Source organism: Lepisma saccharinum, chromosome 21 (assembly GCF_977018435.1).
Source record: "Lepisma saccharinum chromosome 21, izLepSacc3.1, whole genome shotgun sequence".
Taxonomy (NCBI): domain Eukaryota; kingdom Metazoa; phylum Arthropoda; class Insecta; order Zygentoma; family Lepismatidae; genus Lepisma; species Lepisma saccharinum.
In genome coordinates, this window is record NC_139249.1 from 38,788,969 (window position 1) to 38,811,073 (window position 22,105).

The following is a 22,105-nucleotide window of genomic DNA, read 5'->3' on the forward strand; positions in this document are numbered from 1 at the left end:
GCACTGGAGGGCATACCCGAAGCAATCCAGAACATCAACCACAAGCTTTCGACCCTGAAGCAGGTCCACGAAAAAACAACCAATATTGAGGCCGGGCTGGCTGCGATTGAGAGAAGAATGGACGACTTGGAGAGGGAGAACCGTGAACTGAAGGAGGAGAATAAGTGCCTGTGGAGACGAGTCTGGACAGCTGAAACCCAGATAGACAAGGTGGTTGGACACTCGAAAAGAAGTAACCTCATTTTCGATGGTGTCCGGGAGGACGGCCGCGAGACCTGGGAACAGAGCGAGGAGAAAATCCGGACACTGGTGAAGGAAAAGATGGGGGTGGAACTAAATGACATGGCGGTGGAGAGGGCCCACAGACTGAACTACCAACTAGCCGGATGCAGGCCCATCATAGTGAAATTTCACCATCACAAAAAGAAGGAGGAGATACTAGCCAACAGAGGAAAGCTCAAGGGAACGACGATATACGTGAGGGAAGATTACTCTCCCTATATCGCGCGGCAGAGGCAGCTCCTGACCGACCACATGAGGGATGCCAGGAAGGAGGGGCATCGAGCTTTCCTGGCCTACAACAAGTTAATAGTGGACGGCAAAGTATATATGACTAACGACGAATGCTCGGACATCGTCTGCGTGGGACAACATCGGGACGGATGCGAGACCCGCAGATCCGAGAAGGAAGATGGGAGATTTGGCAACACGGCAGCACATTCCACCACTGGACCAAGAAATAACAACGGAGATTTCACGTCTGGAAAGAAGACCAGGGACGGCGCCATGCCGAAGGCGAGTGTGGACAATGTGTGTTTCGAACTTCCCCCCCTGGGGCAGGAATCAGTCGACCGCGGAAGAAGAGACCCGAGGCTGCGTTCCAGAAGGGACACCGATTGACGCGTGGAGCCACACGGAGACAAGGAGGGGGAGGCCCAGGGGACATCAGAGTTGCAGCTACGGAGATTTCGGCGCCCAGGGCGTGAATCGCACTCGCAGGCGGCAGGAGGGGGTGATCAGAGCGACAGAGAAGAGAGGCCTTCGGAGCTGCAGCCGAAATCAGTGCAACCGCCGGAGGGATACAAGGATGATTCTGGACACTTCCAAGATGCAGGTGAGGGAACTTTCTCTTTTGTCCAAAATGTGGAACGCTCGCTCAACGACCCCAGATTGCGTATCCTAACCTGGAATATCGAGGGTCTGGAGAAGAGGGTGCGTGATGAGAGTTTTATGGAATTTGTTCAGCAATTTGACATTCAGTGTTATATTGAAACTTGGGGAAGGTCTAATAGTGTCCCAGAGTCACTGGGGGAGGGGTTCTCGAAAGTCACGTGTAGGAGGGCTAATAGGGGCAGGCATCCGGGTGGGATAGCAATCATATTTAAACAAAAATGGAAAAAGTTCATAAAACCACTAGATATTAATTATGAGGGGATGCTGGGGATTCAATTTTCGGGGGGGTCTCTGAACTTCATGCTAATAGCAGTATACAGGCAACCACCGGGGTCAAAATTCTACTCAGAACAGTTTTTCGATAACCTTGGAAACTATTTGCTGCGTTTGGGGGAGGATCACCCGGGAATCAGCATCGTAGTCACGGGCGACCTGAATGCTCGCATAGGGGGGGGGAGGAAGTTCCTTGGGATACTTACCGAGAGATCGATGGGGTCCAAATGACGGATGACAGAATGTATTTGGGACATAGGCGAGAAAGCAGGGACAAAACTTTAAACGCGGGGGGGAGGGCGCTGTTGGATCTCTGTGCGATACATAGGATGCAGATATTAAACGGCAAATTTTTCTATGATCAACCAGGACACTTTACGTACGTGGGGGAGGGGGGAAGCAGCACAATTGACTATACCATATGCTCACTCGATTTGCTGAAAGAAATCAGGGATTTTCATGTACATGCCCAAACGCATTCGCATCATATGCCTCTCGAATTCTCCCTCCAGTACAAAATAAACGGGAAGGCAGTTTTCAATAACAGTAATACGAAACTCAAGACAGAGCCGGGGAAAAATATACGTAAATACATATGGACAAAGGAGGGGGAGGAACGATACGTGGGTTTTATGGGGGATGACATAACAAAAATGATGCGTGAACGCATGTGCGCAGCCTTAGACGAATCCAATATAGACGAAGCGGTCCAGCTGGGATATCATATCTTTGAACGTGCAGGAAGAAATATGGTAAAGGGAGGGGGGAAGGGGGACAGGCCTGCAAAGACAGGGTGGTACAACGAGAAGTGTAAAGCGATGAAAAAGAAACTAGATCACGCGTTAAAAGGGTATAGATACGTAAATAGCATGGAAACCAGAAACAATTATATATCGAGCAGAAAGGCGTATAATAACTTCTTAACGGAAGAAAAGGAGAAATGGGAACAGGGAAATTTTGAAGATATAAAAAAGGCCGTGGCAGAAAAGAATAACACCGCTTTGTGGGGCATATTACGGAAATTACGGGGACAAAAGAGCAACTGGGCACATATTGAACCTTACATTTGGGAAGCACACTGTCGTCGTGTCGTCGGGGGGGAAGGGGGGCCACCACGCCTAGAAGTTACGCGGGAAATATACTTTTTAGGGGATTTCGTTCCGATTCTCGACGAAGATATAGGGGTCGACGAGATAAAAATGGCGATAAGGAAACTGAAAAAGGGGAAAGCGGCAGGACTTGACTCCATTGGGGCGGAATTTTTCAAAGCCAACGAAACTGACATGCATATGGTGGAAGCACAAAGCAAATTAATGGACAAGATTTTTAAAGAGGGGTACTTTCCGAAGGACTGGGCAAGCTCCATAATCTGTCCTATTTATAAAGGGAAAGGAGACAAAAATGACGCAAACAATTTCAGGGGCATTTCTTTATTACCTATATGGAGTAAAATCTACACACACATCTTAAACCGTAGGATCCAGAAATGGACAGAAATATTCGACAAAATTTCACCACTACAAGCGGGCTTCAGGAAAGGGTACAGCACGTTAGACAACATATTCATATTACAAACACTAGTACAGAGGAAAATAAAACAGAAGCGGGGGAAATTATACGCATGTTTCATTGATTTTGAAAAAGCATTCGACAAAGTTCATAGGGATATTTTGTGGGGAAAATTGTATGAAAAGGGAATGTCCGCGCGCATGATCAGAGCACTGCAAGCAATATATGCGAGGGTAGAATTCGGAGTAAGATGCGAAGGAAACCAAGTCTCGGCACTGCAGCCTTCGCTCAGGGGACTCAAACAAGGATGCATCCTTTCACCAGTGCTATTTTCACTGTTCATAGATTGGGTAGCGCATGAAATTAACATGGACCAGGATTCTATCCCATGTATAGGAGTGCAAAGTATACCAGTCCTTATGTATGCAGACGACATAGTCATCTTGTCCGAGACAATAGAGGGTCTTCAAAGGGGCATAGATAGCATATATGAGGGGTGCATCAAATATAAAATGAAGGTAAACATTAAAAAGACAAAAATTATTGCTTTCAAAAATGGCTACATATTTAGCAGACAAGAGACATGGACATACGGGGGAGAGTTAATCGAGCGGGTTAAAAACTTCACATACCTGGGGGCAACGCTCTCCATGACAGGGAGTTGGACACACCACATAAGGGCAAGAAAAACTAAAACAAAATTTGCAATAGGACAAGTCATAAGGACAATAAATAAGGCACCTCAAATGCCTTTCCCGGTCATTCAAAACCTCTATTCATCGGTAGTGTTAGGTACATTAAACTATGGAATAGAACTATGGGGGTTAAGGGGGGACAACACAATAATTGGCATACAAACAGAATTTTATAAGAGAGTAATGGGCGTAAGCAGAGGCACGGCCAACTGTGGGATTCTTAAGGAATTGGGACTGAACAGAGACGCGGTACAAGCACGGATGAGGGTTGTTAAATATTGGATGCGATTATCACAAGAGGGCCAAACTACGCTGAGGGGACAATGTTTGGAAATACAGACAAGAGAGCATAACGTTTACAGCTGGGGCCTGGAAGTGAAAAATCTCTTATATAATAGCGGAATGGGTTGGGTATGGGAAGAGGGAGGAAGGGGGGGCATCTCAAAAGAAAATCAAATCAGGGACAGGTTACTCGACATAGACAGGCAAGAAATAATAGCAGACTGCCAAACAAAGACCTCAATCAGGGAACAGCTAAGAGTAAGAGAATGGGGGAAAGCGAAATATATCCAGTTCGTGGGAAAAAATGAAAGAGGCGCGCTGGCATGGTTCAGGTTAGGGGGATGGAAACAACTAAGAAAGAGAAACGAAGCAGGGGAAACGATATGTCCTTTGTGCGATGGGGAGGAGACGGACGAGCATATCCTACTGCACTGCCCTTCTACACGTGACCTAAGGGACAAATGGATGAAAAACTTAACAGGCAGGGAGATGATAGAAGTGGTAGACGACAGAATAAAGATAAAGGAAGCGGCGCAGCAAGTGGGGAAATACCTGGGAGAGGTAAGAGAACGGCGGGGGAAAGCTATTAGAGAAGGTAGCGAAATGAGTGATCATGCTCCAGACGAGCCATCTTTATAGTGTAAGTGTGTGTAAAGCAACATGTATGCGTGTTTTGGTGAGAGTGCAGGAAAAGAGAAGTCAGGAGAAAGACTGAAATAAGAACTGTTGAGGGAGGGGAAGAATGTGTATATATGGAACAAAGTAAGAGACAGCTTAAACGAAGACTAAATGTAACAAAATATTGTAGAAAAATCAAAAATATGTAGTGCGTACAGCCTATGGCTCGCACAAAAAGAAAATAAATCTAAATCTAAATCATTCACTGGAACGAAGGACAATTATAAACGACATTTCGATATTTGAAAACAAGTCTTGAGGAGAACAACACAAACATTTATCTCCTCAAAGATGTTTCAGGTAAATTAAGATCTTACTAATTAACCAAGAAGAAGCTACAATATAGGTGATGCTAATGATCACCATCTGCTGAGCGAAATTTAATTTCTGCTTAACATAGGAGACTATTAATATTGAATTGAGTTTAATGTGCTGAAAATAGGATTGTGGTAGAAATAATAGGCGATGAAGTGAATCCTTTTTACAATTCCAACCATATAAACTAACAAATGTAACTTTTAATTATGTATGCAACTTAAGTATGGACCTTCTGAGGTAGCTACACTGATGAAATATTTGAAATGTAGCTTCTCATCGATAAACGTGATTTTGGATTTGCGAAGATATTAATTTATTCTAATGAAAATATTACAAAAATGTCAAAATACATAGCATAGTTTCAGTCTGCCTTATTGATATCTAATGAAATCAGACCTAAGTTCTGAAGTTATGTCCGAAACATGGAGATGTGACCTCACAGGGTACTGATCACGAAACTATTTGAAATCATCTCCAAGAAATCAGCACCTAGCAGCAAGAAGGAAATGTCATGGTTGTAATGACGCTACCCATTATTATTTAATAAAAGATGTGATTTTAGTCGCATAAGTTTGTAGTATGTGGTGAACAGTGCCTTAAGTAAGAAGGAACTGGCAACACTGTCAATGTGAACATGGGCGACAGTGAACGGTCCTCGTAACCTTGTTAGCTCTTGTAATACTTCTAATTGTACTTAAGTACAATAAAGCACGTCATTTAATTTAACGTTAGTCTTAATAATATTAAGGCAAACGAGACACAGCGCAGTCGGTAGGATTAAATTTTCACTAAGTTGTCTGTAGGTTGGATACTCGTGTTTGCTTGTCTTTTCTACAGGTTTATACGATGATGCCTGAGTGTAAGTGGTTTTGGAGGGGAATCGACGAAATTCAACTAACTTCACCATCAACGGTCGAAATCCAACAGCCCTGTGAAAAACGAATTTTGCTTAAATTAACTTCTTACTCTTGTAGCTTGAAGCCCTTCAGGCAGTTTGTCAAATAAACTCTCATGTGTTGAAAATGATTTTTTATTTTATGATCATAATTTTGTCAATTAACAAGCCGCTGTGGTGCAGTCGGTAGGGCGACGGACTGCCACCCCGGAGTCCTGGGGTAGATGGGAAATTTTCAGACCATGTCCCTTCATGGTAAGTTATTAGGGGAAAATTGCTGATCACATCACTCACAAAGCAATTTAAGTGCAATTTTGTCAAACATTGGACATTCTGATACTGCACGGCGAACAACAACCGCTAAACATTAAACTTTAAAATTTTAGTGTTTTATCTTGGCAGCTTACACTTTGCGGTTCAGCATTCGTTTTAATACGAGTGGATGTATCGTGTCGACGAAAGAGTTATTCGAGGGATAATTGAAAAAGAAAAGAACACAAAATCTGTAAATTCCAGTAGGCAGTATGTACGTATTAGACGGATACAAATGGGCTCACGTGAAAGGACACTTCATACACTACTTCTCAACATAGTCTCCTCCCCGCTTCAAGCATTTATCCCAGCGCTTCACGAGGTTCGTGATGCCTGTTACGTTTCCCGGTTTATTCTCAATGGATCAACTTACTTTTATTCCTGTACGGCGAGCATGAGACTTATCAGCCTACTATGAAGCTCTCAGGTTGTGGGAAAACAGATACGGGTATGTTTACGTAAACTTTTTTTTTTTTTACCCTATCAACTGTTAGTCGATTTTAGTCATCTTTCTGAGTTTTTTGCAAAATATATTCAGTTCACTATGCACTTATTTTTCACAAGAATAAAAAAAACAAACTTATATATATATATATATATACTGTTTGTTAGATCGTCAAATTACATCTTCTTTCATATCCATAAAGAAGCCATATAGTAGGAGGAATGGGATCCGTGAGCAGGGCAATTAGAGATGTTGGGAATGGAACTTCATGGCGACGCAAACCATTATATACTTTATCTCGTTCTCTGTCGAAATTAGGACATTGTAGAAAGAGATGTGTGGCATCTTGGTTAATTTCTCCACATGTACATGCATGTTTTGTTGTAATGTGTAATCGTGCTAAATTATCGTTAGTACGAACATGACCTGTACGTAGACGTATTATAAAAGTAATAACTGATCTTGGAAGATTATATGAGTAGTACCAAGGTTTGTTTTGTGAATGTTCTGCAAGCCATTTATATGTATTGCCCGCGTATTGAAATTGTTCCATACACCACTGTTTCCATTTATCTTGAAGTTTATATTTAACTCTTGGGAGAAGATCCGTGTATGGAGCCTCGCAAGTGAGGTAGATTCCGATGATCGGGCGGCTTTGGCATATATGTCCACACGTTCATTTCCCGCGTTTACTTGGTGAGCCTTTACGTAACTAAACTGAACGTTGATATTTCTTCCATTAGCATTCTGGGTTTGTTGGATTATTAGTATGATGAATAAAGAATGTTTACAAATCTGAGGATATGAAGAACTCAGCGCCATTAATACGCTTAAAGCATCTGTTATGATAAGAATTTTTGTGTAATTATTTTGGATAGCGTATGTGAGAAGTGAGAGCGCGTCTGCCGGCAAACTGGATGCAACACTCGCGTAACTGGGATCGCTAGCCATGTATTGAAATAAGCTAGTACAATTACATTCACAGTTACAATTATAATGAGCACGTACTTTGTTACAATGTGGATTTAAACGTAATAAATCAACTACAGATAAACTTTTTTCACATCTGACAGACACTTGAGAAAAAGTGAGAATATAATCAAAATTTCCATCAGCTATTCATTGATTTCAAAAAAGCATATGATTTGGTCAAAAGAGATAAATTATATAATATATTAGTCGAGTTTGGAATACCAAAGAAGCTTGTTAGTATAATAAAAGTATGCACCAGTGAAACAGAAAGTAAAATTCGTGTGGGTATTAATGTGTCTGACAAATTTACAATTCATGATGGGTTAAAATATGGAGATGCATTATTTCCATTGCTCTTTAATTTTGCCTTAGAATATGCTGTTAGGAAGGTAAAAGAAACTAAGGAAGGACTAAAATTAAACGGTGAGACTCAGCTGTTAGCATATGCAGATTATTTAGACTTATTAGGGGATGATGTAAATGCAATTAAGAATAATGCAAAAAAAATTTTGAAAACAGCTAGAGAGATAGGTTTGGAAGTTAGCAAAGAGAAAACTGAATATATGCTTACAGGCCGAAACCAAGTGTTAGGTAATAATCAAAATCTAATTATTGATAACAACTCGTTTGAACCAGTTTCCAAATTCAAATACTTAGGAGTAATACTAACAAATGAAAATGATATTAAAGAGGAAATAAAAATTAGGCTTAATTCAGGAAATGCATGTTACTTTTCTCTGCATAAACTTTTGTCTTCTCGTTTAATATCTAAGAAACTAAAAGTTAAAATATACAAAACAGTAATTTTACCTGTAGTATTATATGGATGCGAAACTTGGTCCCTTACATTGAAAAAGGAACATAAATTGAGAGTATTTGAAAATAAGATCCTTAGGAAAATCTTTGGACCTAAAAGGGATGAGGAGACAGGTGAGTGGAGAAGGTCACATAATTTAGAAGTACATAATTTGTATTCATGTTCAGATATTATTAAAATAATTAAATCAAGAAGACTTAGGTGGCACGAATGGGAGAGGAAAGAAGAGTTTACGGGATTGTTATTGGGAAACCTGATGGTAAGAGACCTGTGGGAAGGCCAAGACGAAGATGGAGGGACAACGTTGATATGGACCTAAAGGAAATCGGTAGGGATGGGAAAGAGTATATAGATCTTGCTCAGGATAGGGACAGATGGAAGGCCTATGTTTCTGCAGCCATGAACCTTTGGGTTTAAGAAGGCTAGAGGGTTAGTTAGTTAGTTAGTTACGTACCTTGTTACAATAGATGTTGGGAAAGTTGTCCTCCTGCATCCGCACATTTACGGCTTCCTTTTTAGGAAATTTTCACTAACACGTATTTTTACCGAAATTTCCTCAATTTCTGTCATGATATTTTCTTTTAATTCTTCTTATGTGTGGCTTCAGGCGAATACGTCATGGAAATGTCTGTTTCTTGTGCAAGGCTCCGGAAGGATTTTTGAGGAGTATGTTCCAATCGTGCTCCAACATTGTCTATTTTCTGCTCAGTAAGTACACGCCTTTTCACCCTTCGCTCCTTACCAAGAACACACCCTGATTCCATAAATTTGTTCACAAGTTTTCGAACACTGTCTCTGTGTGAAACAGGAACATCTGAGAATTCTGCTGCAAAACGCCTTCTACCTTCGCTACAAGAATTCGTAATAACGCAAGAGTCTTGTATACAAATTCGTCGTTTTAAATTGTACGTATAGCGTGGCTTTATTACACTGCACCAAAGCACCAGTAATACGTAAGCTAAAACAAAACAATCTAAAACACTTGTTAACACCTTAACACTTCACAAATACGTGGAAACTGGACACCATCTATTTGGATACTGAAGCACTGACTCGTCCAGTGCCAAAGTCAGCGAACAGCTGTGGGTCTAAATGCCGGTAGACGCGCTCTCACTGCCCGACGTGCTATCGTCCGGCCCACAGACGACTTGACCGTGAAAAGCACTGTACTTGTTGTATTACATATGTTTGTAGCTAATGGCGAAAACGTACTGTTGCTCCACGAAAGGAGTAAGGTTCGCAACGGTGGGTGAAAAGTTCGTCCCAAGTTATGATGAGTGCCCAAGAACAAAATATTAATTTGAGACGTTAACGGCGAAGTAAGCAAGGAAGATGTGTATTCTTCTGTTGTTTCTTACAGACAAATTTTCAAGATCAACAAATGTGCATTTATTTTTAGTTCCACTTAATATAATACCTGTCGGTATGCTTTTCTATGTTGGTTACAGTGCTTTGGAAGGATTCGGTCCTCAGAAACTGATTCTAGAGAAACAAATTCACAATCGTATCTACTCAAAGTACATCAGGCAAATTCTTGACAGAAAAATCTAGCAGCTCTTCTACTGTGAGGTAGATTATCCGATTTACATTATATTAATTAATCCTAAGCCATTGTGTGACTATAGCTCTTGTCTATTCTTAGGGCGGCGTTCTACATGCTTGGAAGGGGAGTGGCAGCGGTGGCGCCGAGAGTTACGACTTGGCGGGAGGAAGTACTGCGCGTACCTCGTTCTACAGGCTGCTGCGTTTCTTATCGTGCTGGATCGGTCGCTTCACCACTCCCCACTAACCTTGCCAGCATGTAGAGCACCTGCCGTAAGAGTAGACAGGAGCTCTAACAGAATAGACGTCAGTTGCAGAAAATCTCTGAGGTTTGAAAAAGAGGAGAACACTTTTTTACCACCCTTCTCAGTGGCGGCGAAAAGTGACAACAGATTTTGCAGTTCAGGTGCAGAGTTAAATTGTTGGACAATGTAAAGAGTTTACAAAATTCTCCTCTATGAAAATGTGAAACATTAATGGCACTGCAATCGAAGAAACCATACATTAATCAAGGGGTTCCCATTTGTTTGTCCAGTGTGAAACAACCGTTTTCGACTCATAAAAAAATCAGAACGATTTTAACAATGTTCACAGTAGTCTACAGAATAGCCTTCATGACCATTATAATATCTAGAGTGGCACAAGATAAATGATAAATAACCGCGGCGCAACAGCCCGTGAGGGCCAGGGCCTGCCTACCGATGCCGGCCTCACTCCTACCTGTCGAGGTGGACGAACATCCAAATACAGCAGTTACGGTCAGTAGTTACGGTCGGAGTGATTTTTGGAGGAGTATGTTCCAATAGTGCTACAACGTCGTCTACTTTATCCTCAGTATGCACACACATACTCAAGAACAGATGGTGACGTGTGGTCAGCACGAAGAACCCCCAGTCGTTGTTGATCGCCCACTGAGAAGCAGGCAACGGGTTGTCGCGTATCTCCGCTTATCAGTGGGCGTCATGCTCTAGACCGCAAGGCCAGAGAGCGACATAGAGTGGCCATTGTAGGAAGTAGTGTCCGAGGTAGATTCCTAAACGAAAAATGTCGGGACATGGATTAAAATGAATGGATTGTTCAGATTAAACTGATACGTCTGGTAGCCTTGCATCAATTGTTATAAAACAGAAATTACAAAATTTTGCAAACCGAAGACTTCTGAAGATTGTATCTCTCAACCCATTTATTCTGCAAGGACAAAATCGAAATTCCTGCAAAATGTGAAAAATTGTGAACGTAGGTTTTTTATAGGTTCATATTAAAATATTCATACCTCGAAGCAGATGGGCATGGCTCCATATTCCTCCCTTAAGTACGGGCCTGATCCCAGTCTGCATTAAGCCTAGAAGAAATTTCATTCGGTTCTAGTTTCAACAATTTAACAATAACATCATGCACTTAATATGCCAACAATTAACTGTTGAAAATTCCATAGTTATAGTTTTGTCTTAAATATGATGCTGGAAGTGTAACAAATTAATTTTGTGGCCAGTAGAAGTGGAATAAATCTCGACTGTAAGGGAGAGAGTATATAAAATTTAATTATAACCAATAAATATAGACTGATTGGTAAATTTCTCGTATCGGACAAACGGATTTCTTCAAATTTACAGGAGAAATTACTTACCGAATGCAGTTTCTTTATACTTGTGGAAGTTCGGGGAAGTGTTTTCTCGCATCGTTCATTAAATTTTGCCGGTAAATCATCTATTTTTCGATATAAATGTGTGACCGATGCACGAAAGCTCTTGCATTCATTTACTTCCAGGTGGATGTAGCCTGCGTGTGATGACGTAATCCCGGTCAGTGTTTCCAAACACGTGTTTTTGTAACTGAAGAAGGCACGTTTAGGCAAATGGTTTGTGGGGCTATGTGTCAATGGTTCGTGGGGCTATGTGTCAATGGTTCGGAGGCTATGCGAGAATGGTGTGTGGGGTTACGCATATTTTTTTCTAAACCAATTTTTAACTATTGTAATCTATACGTGACCCTACCTAACCTAACCTTACCGGAAATGGTTCGTGGGGCTATGTATGAATGGTTCGTGGGGCTATGCGTCAATGGTTTGTGGGGCTACGTAGGTATTTTTGGGTGGAGTGGGCTGGAAACACTGCATGCCGAGTACGGTAGTGAAACTGTGTCCGCCATATTGCGTGTTACCGAAGGCAAAAAGAAACGAAGAAAACTTACTCGATATGTCGCAAATAGAGCTTATTTCTGTGAAATAAGCGAAATGCCACTTTAAGTAATGTTTCTCAATGCAGAATACGTAAGTACAAATATTCAAATTAAATAAACTAGCAAATTTCAGCCGTTTGTCCGATACGAGAAATTTACCGACTGATTTTTCTAAAAAAATATAATAATAATCCGTCGCGCAACAGCCCATGAAGGGCCTAGGCGTACCTACCGACTGCCGGTCTCCCTCCCACGCTTTCATTCGTCACCTCTAAGCGTGGAGATCTTCAACCGGTATTGGAATAGTCGGGGGGTCGGCCCGACGTATCCCCAGCCGTTATAGTAGGTCTCCGTGACCGGAGAAAAAAAATATAATCATAATTAATAAATTGATTACAGAAATCAAGATAATGGATAGCGCCCCCTCTCGAGAACAAGTAATCTAATAGTTTGAAGTATTAAGAAATAAGTAAAGAACTGTAATGAATACAATAAGAAAGTAATAGAGAAAGTAATACAGTAAGAGAGAAATACTTGTTCAAAGGGGGGACCATTCTTAATCTATGAAATGTTTGAATATGAGCCTATAAAATCCTAAGAAAATAACATTGAATTTTTTGCAGATTTTGTAAGGTTTTTGGTTATGTCCTTGCATAAAATGATTGATTTGCTTTATATTACTTCGATTCTTGTGCCACTTTCAGCCAATTTGCGAAGATGGGGATGAGTGATGATATGATGAAATTGATGAATGGACAATCACGAACGTCCATGCCCAGGCCACAATTCGAACCCGAGGCCCCTGGCGTCGTAGCGCGGTTTGCTAACCACCCAGCCACGGAGACCGGCTCCTTGCATAAATTAATGGGTTGTTTGTGGGAGGAGTCAAGCTCGGAAGTCTTCAGTCTGATTTGATGATTTTCTCTCCTCGACCGGAATTGAATTTATTTAAAATTACTGGACCTTTAACAAAGCCTGATTATAACCACACCCGGACCTTCAGACAAGAACAAGTGAACTGGTATACAACGTGGCGTGCCCAGGATTTTCGAAAGGGAGGGGTTACGTATAAGTTTTCTTGGTAATGTCATATTTGTCTATGTTTGACGTTCTTTTTTTTTTTTTTTTAGGAATACTGATCCAAAGGAAGGGTTATAACTCCCATCAACCGCCCCTCTTGGCCACGCCACTGCTGGTGCCCAAGGCGCCTCGAAATTTGGAATTGTAATTAATTTGTGTAACCAATCATCTCAACTCATGTGACGTAAGAGGATACGCTAAGCATTGTTGAACAGAATGGCAAAACTGAACTGAATGAATGTAAGATAAGACAGTGTGTGTGAAAAAAATTGATTCTCAAGGTGCTGAATAATTTGACATTAATCCAGAATTAGGGCCTCATGACAAAGTCAACTGTTGAACCTCCTGGAGGAATATAAAAAATATATTTACTTGTTCAGAAAATGATTAAGGGAAAGCTAGAAGTTATGTGAATAGGAAAAAGACAACGGCTAGATTCTACTTTAGAGTCATTCCATGTCAAATCAACACAGATATGTGCAATTTTCAACCTGACCATCTCCGATTTTCATGAAATTTGGGGAGTTGAAACTATGCATGGAACTTAGTAACTATGAAAATTTTTAGTCTCGTGCGTCTTGTAATTGTTATATTATTCAAGTTCAAAGTTAGCAGAAATTGCCCTTTTTGAGTCCGCTTAGCTATACTAAATGTGCTGTAACTCCGCCACTATTTTGCCTAGAAAGCTCAAATAAAGCTTATTGTACAGGGAATTGAACAAGCTTTCCAGTGATACATAACAAGCCCACCTTTCGATAAAAATATAATTTTGTCACGTGACCTTGACTTTTGACCTTAAATATCTCAAAACATGTCATCACCGAAAATCGTGAAAAAAATATATTTGGTCCCTCATGCCATACTCTAAAACATATAAAAAAAATGATTTTGGGACTGCAGTGGGATCAGAAGATACAAAATAATATGTGTAACTATGTGACTGATAAAAGCCCCATTACATGAACTATGACCTTTAACACCCCCTTCAAAATGTAAAGGAGTTATCCTGGGTATAATTGGTCATGAAAGAAATAGGTTAGGCACAGGGAGACCTCTAGCTGTGTGTGTCAAGCGCAGGTCCGGCATATTGTTGACCGCCATATTGAATTCAACGCAAACATTTCAAAGGAAAGTGGGTGGTGTGAAATATCAAATCAGGCTAGAATTTCACGAGAAATGAAGCACCGAAGGTTTTTCCAAAGTATATTTAACCATCAAAAAATTATTACTGCATGCTTGTAATCATTTTCTCCTTTACGAGGTGTTAAATAAAAAGAATTGAGAATGCTCCTAACGTGTTAGGAATTCGTCGAGATCACGCTGACATCTTGGGACAGACTACGCACCATTGCATATGATTTTAATCAGCAACATTCACCAAATACTTGAATAGTGGAGAATGTTGGGCAAAGTATCTCAAACAATTACGTGACACTTCCTTTGGAATGAAAAATTCTTCAGTGACAATGTTAATTTTTATGTTCTCGGTAAAGTTAATAAAAATTATACGCAATACCTGTGATTGATAATCTACAGTAGACAGATCCCAGCAGAATGGTTGTGGCTGGTAAGTTAATAATATGGTATAGTGTATGGAGAACGGGAATGGTTGGTCCATATTCAACGACGTAAACTTAAATGGTGAGGGCTTCTTGGATGTGTTATGTTAAGTGAACACGTTTTTCATCCTTGCTTACGGGGTATGGCACTTTTCCAGAGTTTTGAAACAGGACAGTGTGTGACCACACTATGTGAACATTCTTCATGGTAAATTTCTAGGTAGATTGATGGGCAGATGGGATCTATTAAAAGGCCTGCACATTCCCCAGATCTAACATCTTAGGAGGACTTACCTTCAGAAACATTTGAAGAGAATGGTGCATGCACTAAAAGTCCCTGATATTGACCATCTGAGAGAAGGCATAGTTGCTGCTTGCGATGATGGTGCTCCTGCTACATTGCCAAATGTTCTATGTGAGTGTGAGAGACGTCAACGAGTGTGCTCACAGGAATATTGACAACACTACAATGTGCATATATCGTAAGTGAAAGATATGTGTATAATGTTTTGCTGGCTAAAGATACGTTGGAGAAACTTTCGTCACATCATTTCTCGTGAAATTCTAGTCTGGTTTGATATTTCACACCACCCACTTTCCTTTGAAATGTTTGCGTTGAATTCAATATGGCGGTCAACAATATGCCGGACCTGCGCTTGACACACACAGCTAGAGATCTACCTGTGCCTAACCTATTTCTTTCATAACCAATTATACCCAGGATAACTCCTTTACATTTTGTAGGGGGTTTTAAATGACTTTTGACTCGTCATAGTTCATGTAATGGGGCTTTTATCAGTCACATAGTTAAACATATTATTTTGTATCTTCTGATCCCACTGCAGTCCCAAAATCATTTTTTTTATATGTTTTAGAGTATGGCATGAGGGACCAAATATATTTTTTTCACGATTTTCGGTGATGACATGTTTTGAGATATTTAAGGTCAAAAGTCAAGGTCACGTGACAAAATTATATTTTTATCGAAAGGTGGGCTTGTTATGTATCACTGGAAAGCTTGTTCAATTCCCTGTACAATAAGCTTTATTTGAGCTTTCTAGGCAAAATAGTGGCGGAGTTACAGCACATTTAGTATAGCTAAGCGGACTCAAAAAGGGCAATTTCTGCTAACTTTGAACTTGAATAATATAACAATTACAAGACGCACGAGACTAAAAATTTTCATAGTTACTAAGTTCCATGCATAGTTTCAACTCCCCAAATTTCATGAAAATCGGAGATGGTCAGGTTGGAGGCTGTGTTGATTTCGCATGAAATGACTCATTACTTCCTTATTGCTTTTTGTTGGTGGTAACCGATAGGAGTTAACAACACTGTAGGCTCGTCTTTGTATCCGCGTTGTGAATGCGTGTGCTTTGCTCGTTTGCTTTCTGCGTGGTGATTGCTTCTTTGTGTTCGCGGTGCGTTGTGCGTGTGTATGGTGCGTGTGAATGATCACAGATCAGAATGGCGTACGTCTGGTTGGATGGTTTATTTTTAGTTTTACGCTTTCTGTTCACGATAGCCCAACAAACCATTCACGGGTAGTCCCACGAACTATTCACGTTAGCCCCAAAACCCAAGCACGAGTAGACCCACAAACCATTCACGTTAGCTCCAAAAACCATGCACGGGTAGCCCCACGAACCATTCACGATAGCCCCATGAACCATTCACTGGAACGAGGTATGACTACGAGGTTAGGTTAGGCCTGTTAGGTTAGGTTCCATTAGCTTTCATTTCACCCATAAATATGTGCTTCATCATCGCAAAATTTCCTCAATACGTTCAATTATGCATATCCGGAAAACATCGTTTTTTGTCGATTTCCTTCTCCAGGTAATTTTTTCTCGCTTTGGTATTTACGTTGTTGAATTCCTTATACGAGGCGCATCCAGAAAGTAAGTTTCCCTATTTTTTTTTAAAAAAAAAAACCAACACAGTTTCAGGAAACCATTTATTGGCAACAGGTACAGCAAAGGTTCAGCTATTTTTCAACATAGCAACCACCAGAATTGAGATACTTGTCGTATCGTGGTATCAAATTTTGGATCCCACTGTCGTAGAACTCTACCGCTTGTGAATGGAACCAGCGTGTGACAGACGTCTTCAGCTCTTCGTCGTTTGCCAAAACGCTCACCGGAGGACAGGAATTTCTTGAGGTGCAAGAAAACGTGAAAATCGCTGGGACCCAGATCAGGACTGTAAGGTGCATGATCAAACAACTCCCAGCCAAATTCCGTCAAAACAGCTGCTGTGCGCCGAGCCGTATGTGGACGAGCATTGTCATGGAGGAGCACAACACCTGCAGTAAGCATGCCACGCCTCTTGTTTTGAATGGCACGTCGCAATTTCCTTAGTGTTTCACAGTAATGGTCAGCGTTCACCGTTTCACCTCTGGGGAGGAAGTCAATGAGCAAAATGCCCTTCCTGTCCCAAAACACGGTGCACATCACTTTCTGTACCGACAGCGTCTGTTTGAATTTCTTCTTGACCGGAGATCCACTATGCCGCCAATGCATTGACTGCTGCTTGGTTTCCGGGGTGAAGTGCGAAATCCACGCCTCATCGCCCGTGACGATCCTGTCAAGCAAATCATCGCCGTCATCATGGTACCGTTGCAGGAATGTCAGTGCTGCTTCTGAACGTTTCATTTTGTGTTCGGATGTCAGGTTTTTTGGCACCCACCTGGCACACAATTTTTTGAACAGCAGGCGCTGCGTGACAATCTCATGCAACACGGATCGCGATATCTGCGGGAAAAGGCTACTCAACTCCGTAATCGTGAAGCGACGGTTCTCTACGATGCGCTGCCGCACCAGCTCAACCAGATCATCAGTGATGAGGGACGGACGCCCACTGCGCTCTTCATCATGGACACTTTGACGACCTTCCGAAAACTGCCGACACCAGCGACGCACCATCTGCTTACTCATAATGTTCGGCCCATAGACCTCACAGATCTTACGATGAATGTCAATTGGCGCAATGCTTTGTGCATTCAGGAACTGTATCACCGACCGAACCTCGCATGCGGGAGAAGGAATACGAGCTTCCACTTCGGACCACTGCTGCCTCGCTACTGGCGCCGGGCGGGATCTGTCCGCCTGTCATATGATTGATACGTCTTAGCTCTGCTGCGCATGTGCAATTTACACGGCTCATTATGTTTACTTTCACGGGGAAAAAAATAGGGAAACTTACTTTCTGAATGCGCCTCGTAGAATAAGCTTTGTAACGTTATATGACACGTATTCCTTAGGAAAAGGACGTAAAGTAGAATCGTACCAAGACAACACCAAAACAGATATCTTCTTTTCCGAAGCGTATCAACACGATTCCTGTACAGGGTGGTCACAAAGTGGGCGTACCCCCCTTTTGTTTCCGACATTACAGTGGTGTTTTGCGGAGATATTCTGGCGTCACATCCTATCAGCATCAGAGAGTTCATTAACGTGACAAGGACGGTACGGCTTGCACTTTAAAATCAAGTTTCATGTGTTTCTTCATAGTCGAACAATTGCAAATCAACAACAATTAAACATACTTTCCGAAGAAAAGCCAAGGGTACGCCCACTTTGTGGTCACCCTGTATATTGTCTGTCTTGCTATTGGTAAATTTTTTTTTTTTTTGGGTGCTGGTCATAAGAAAACCATAATTGTCCCATACAAAAAGAGTCAATCAAACCATTGGTCGAAACAAAGCACGTGCAGCTTATTTTTAATATTGAAGATGTTTCAGAAAGCATATCCGTGTTTCAACCAGGAGAATATCTTAGGAAAGAAAAACAATTGCAAAGCACATTTTAACATTTGAAAACGATCCTTTAGGAGAATGACAGAAGGAGACATTTTACCATGAATTAAAAACCTTGCCAAATTCATCCACAATGAATCACGGGTTGCTTGTCCATGCAGATATAAATCTCGCCGGCATGAAAGGGATGAAACCGCTGCCTACCTTGCCACCCATTGTCCTGTCGGTTAGGTTATGTTAGGTTAATAATACATTAATAATAACGACCCTTCATATACACATAGTAACATATAACTCATTTTACATGCCATCCTTTCATTATATTCATAAAAATCCACTAAACTAACATCCACTATTAATATTACAGGGTGTCCTACTTAAAAGTAGCTCGGATCAAATACATGTTGATCGGAGCCGGGTTTTTAACTGTAACACCCTGTATAACCTATAAAACTCATAACACTACTTTGGAATACGGGAAATATCGGTTTTCTGTGTGGTGTGTGCGAGAAGAAATTAAGGAGCTTTTAATATATTCAACCTGATCAGGAGGTGTGAAATAGGGATAAGATGAAAAGGGCATATTTTTATGTTTGAAACGACGGGTTTTTGTGAAGAGAGTTTTATCACACTTTTCTCACCTTCTGCTTGTGCAAAGGTTATGTCTTGAACGGTGGTTGGTTTCGTTGATCTTTCTTCCTCCAAGATTTTATTCATCTCTCTGAGAGATTTGTTTTCTGATATGACTTCTTGATGCAACTTTTGTAGTTTGCATATCATATCAAACATTTAGGTTGAATTATCGCTGGTGATGCTCTTTCGTACGTCACGATAAGTATAAACCGAGAGCTCTTTTAGACATTACGAAAAAGTTAGCTAATACACAAGACAATCATCTCAATTTTATTATAACCACACCCGGATCTTAGGCCAAAATTAAATATATTGGTACCCTGTGCGCTGTAAATCTTGAATCGTAATTAATTTTTGTAACCAATCCTCTCAACTTTCGTGTGACTGTTCCGAAAGCTTGTTGAGGATTGTGGAATGATCACGTGAAATGAACAGAATGGCAAAACTGAAGTAAATATAAGAACAGAGATACGGTGTGAAGAAATTGGCTCACAAGGTACAGGAAAAATTGGCATTAATCCAGAATTAGGTCCTCATGAAATGTAGAAGATCCTACAAGATATCGTAAAACGGTTTTTACTTTGTCAGAAAATGACCAAGGTAAAGCTAGATGTTACGTGGATAGGAAAAGGATATACATCTTCTTTTGTGAAGCGTATCTACACGATTTCTGTTCATTGTCTGTTTTTGTATTGATAACATTAAGTCTTTTGGAGGTCTGGTCGTAAGCAAACCATAATTACCCCCTACAAAAATAGACCAACCGTTGGTCAACAACTAACAATTCGTGCAACTTTTCAATCTTGCAGATTTTCACATAACGTATCCACTTTTAAGTCAAATGAGACTGTATCGAACAAAAAATAGTAACAAGTTACATTTTAAGATTTGAAAGCAAGTCATAGAGGAAGAAGAACAACATTTTCTTCCCTTTAAAGATTTATTATTGTGTTAATGTCTTGCAAAATTAACCCAGAGTAAATTCCAATATAAAAAGTTTTAATGAGCACCATCTGGTGGCGAAATTAAACTTATGCTTAACAGAGATTACTATGAATATTGAATTAGGTTTTCTCTGTTAGTTATAGGATCGTGTCAGAAAACTTACATTTCTGTATACATACGTTTTCATGTTTATAGAAAATGCGTCTAATTCTTTGATGATACGTAGAACATGGGAATCGTCCTTCTGAGATAAATACACCATAAAAATATTTAAAATGTACTCACAGATAAACGTCACGTTGGATCTATGCAGTGGCGGCGATTAGGTGGGGCGAGGGGGGCATTTGCCCCCCCCCCTATTTGCAACTTTTTCTTCCGCACTATGCTAAACATTATTTATAAAGAGAAAGTAAACCGTTCTTGCCTTCCCCCCTCCAGTTTTGGAAGCCAATCGCTGCCCCTGGATCTATGAAATCATTAATGATAATTAATGATCGTATTACAAGAATGTCAAAATACGTAGGATATAATTGGCATATACAAAGAAGAAAAGGAAAATTTTTGGCTGCTTCATGAACATTTAAGGAAATCAGAACTGAGCCGTAATTCTGAAGTGAGGTTCAAAAGAAATGAGAATCATAGTGTGTGCCGGTCACGAAACTCCAAAACGTCAGTACCTGGCAGCAAGAAAGATAAGTCAGAATTGTAATGACAGTACGTATTATTATTCAATAAAATATGTGGTTTTAATGCACTGTTCATACGTTAATGCGTGTGTGTTTTTTGGATGGATACTCGTGTCTGTTTTCTTTTCTGCAGGGTTTTATCTTGGTGCCTGACTGTAAGTGGCCTTACAGAGGAATCGTCAAAATCCAACTAACTTCACCATCAACGGTCGAAATCCAACAGTCATGGTGCAAAAACGAAGATACGAAGTTCTGAGTTTCTATGATTTCTGACAGAGGATATTCACCTTTGGAAAAGTCGTATTTAAAGAGAGTTTATAACTTTTATTTAAAGTAATTTCTTACTCTTGTAGCTTAAAGCCCTTCAGGCTCTTTGTCAAATAAACTCTCGTGTGTTGAAATGAGATTTCATTTTTAATCATAATTTTGTCGTTTAATAAGGCGCGGTGGTCTAGTGATCAGGGCGTCCACACGGAAAGTGGAAACTTTTCAGACAACGTCCCTGCGCCTCTGGGGTTCACTTAAGCTGTATAGAATAGACACTCGGGGGCAATGTTGGGAGGGTAAAAGCTGAGGAAGCGTATTGCTCATCACACCACCTCCAGACTGCAGGACAGGGCAATTTTGACAATATTTCCTCTCGTAATTTTTTTTATGCTGGAGATTCTAATACTGCATGGTGAACATCAACAACTAAACATTAAACTATTATTTATTGTAGTGTTTTATCTGAGTTGATGAAACTTTGTTCTTCTAGGGAAAATGACCCGGCTGACAATAGGAATCAGGTTTGTTCAGTAAATCCAAAGAAGGAAAACTTGCATTTGCATTTTCTTTGTTGATGAGGCATCCTATAATGATTGTCTTATCAACTATTCTAAGCCCTCTCCGAATGTTTGACTCCAATAGTGTTATTTGTAATTTTTGAGAATTGAGTGGAGTATCTTAACAGTATTAACTAAAGAACTAAGCCCCCCACGATGCAGCAGTGGTAATTTCGTCGCTATGTAATCAAGGAGTCCCGGGTTCGATTCCCGGTGGAGGCACATAGTGGTTCGGATCCCACTTTAAACTGTAGGTCCGTCCAGTCTCGATTAGCCTTACTGTGCATAAAGTGGACTTAAAACACGAAATCAATCAATCAACATGACAGAATCTAATAGCAACTGTGCTATATTTGTCTGGCCCTACGGTGGCAGGCCCTCATGCTGGCAAGGGAAGTGGGGAGCGGGGATTACGCCGCAAACCAATCAGATAACAGCGGTGGTTCTTACAGTTACGACGTGGCGGGAGGAAGTACTACGTGCACCTCGTTATACAGGCTGCTGCGTTTCTTATCGCGCTGGATTGGTCGCT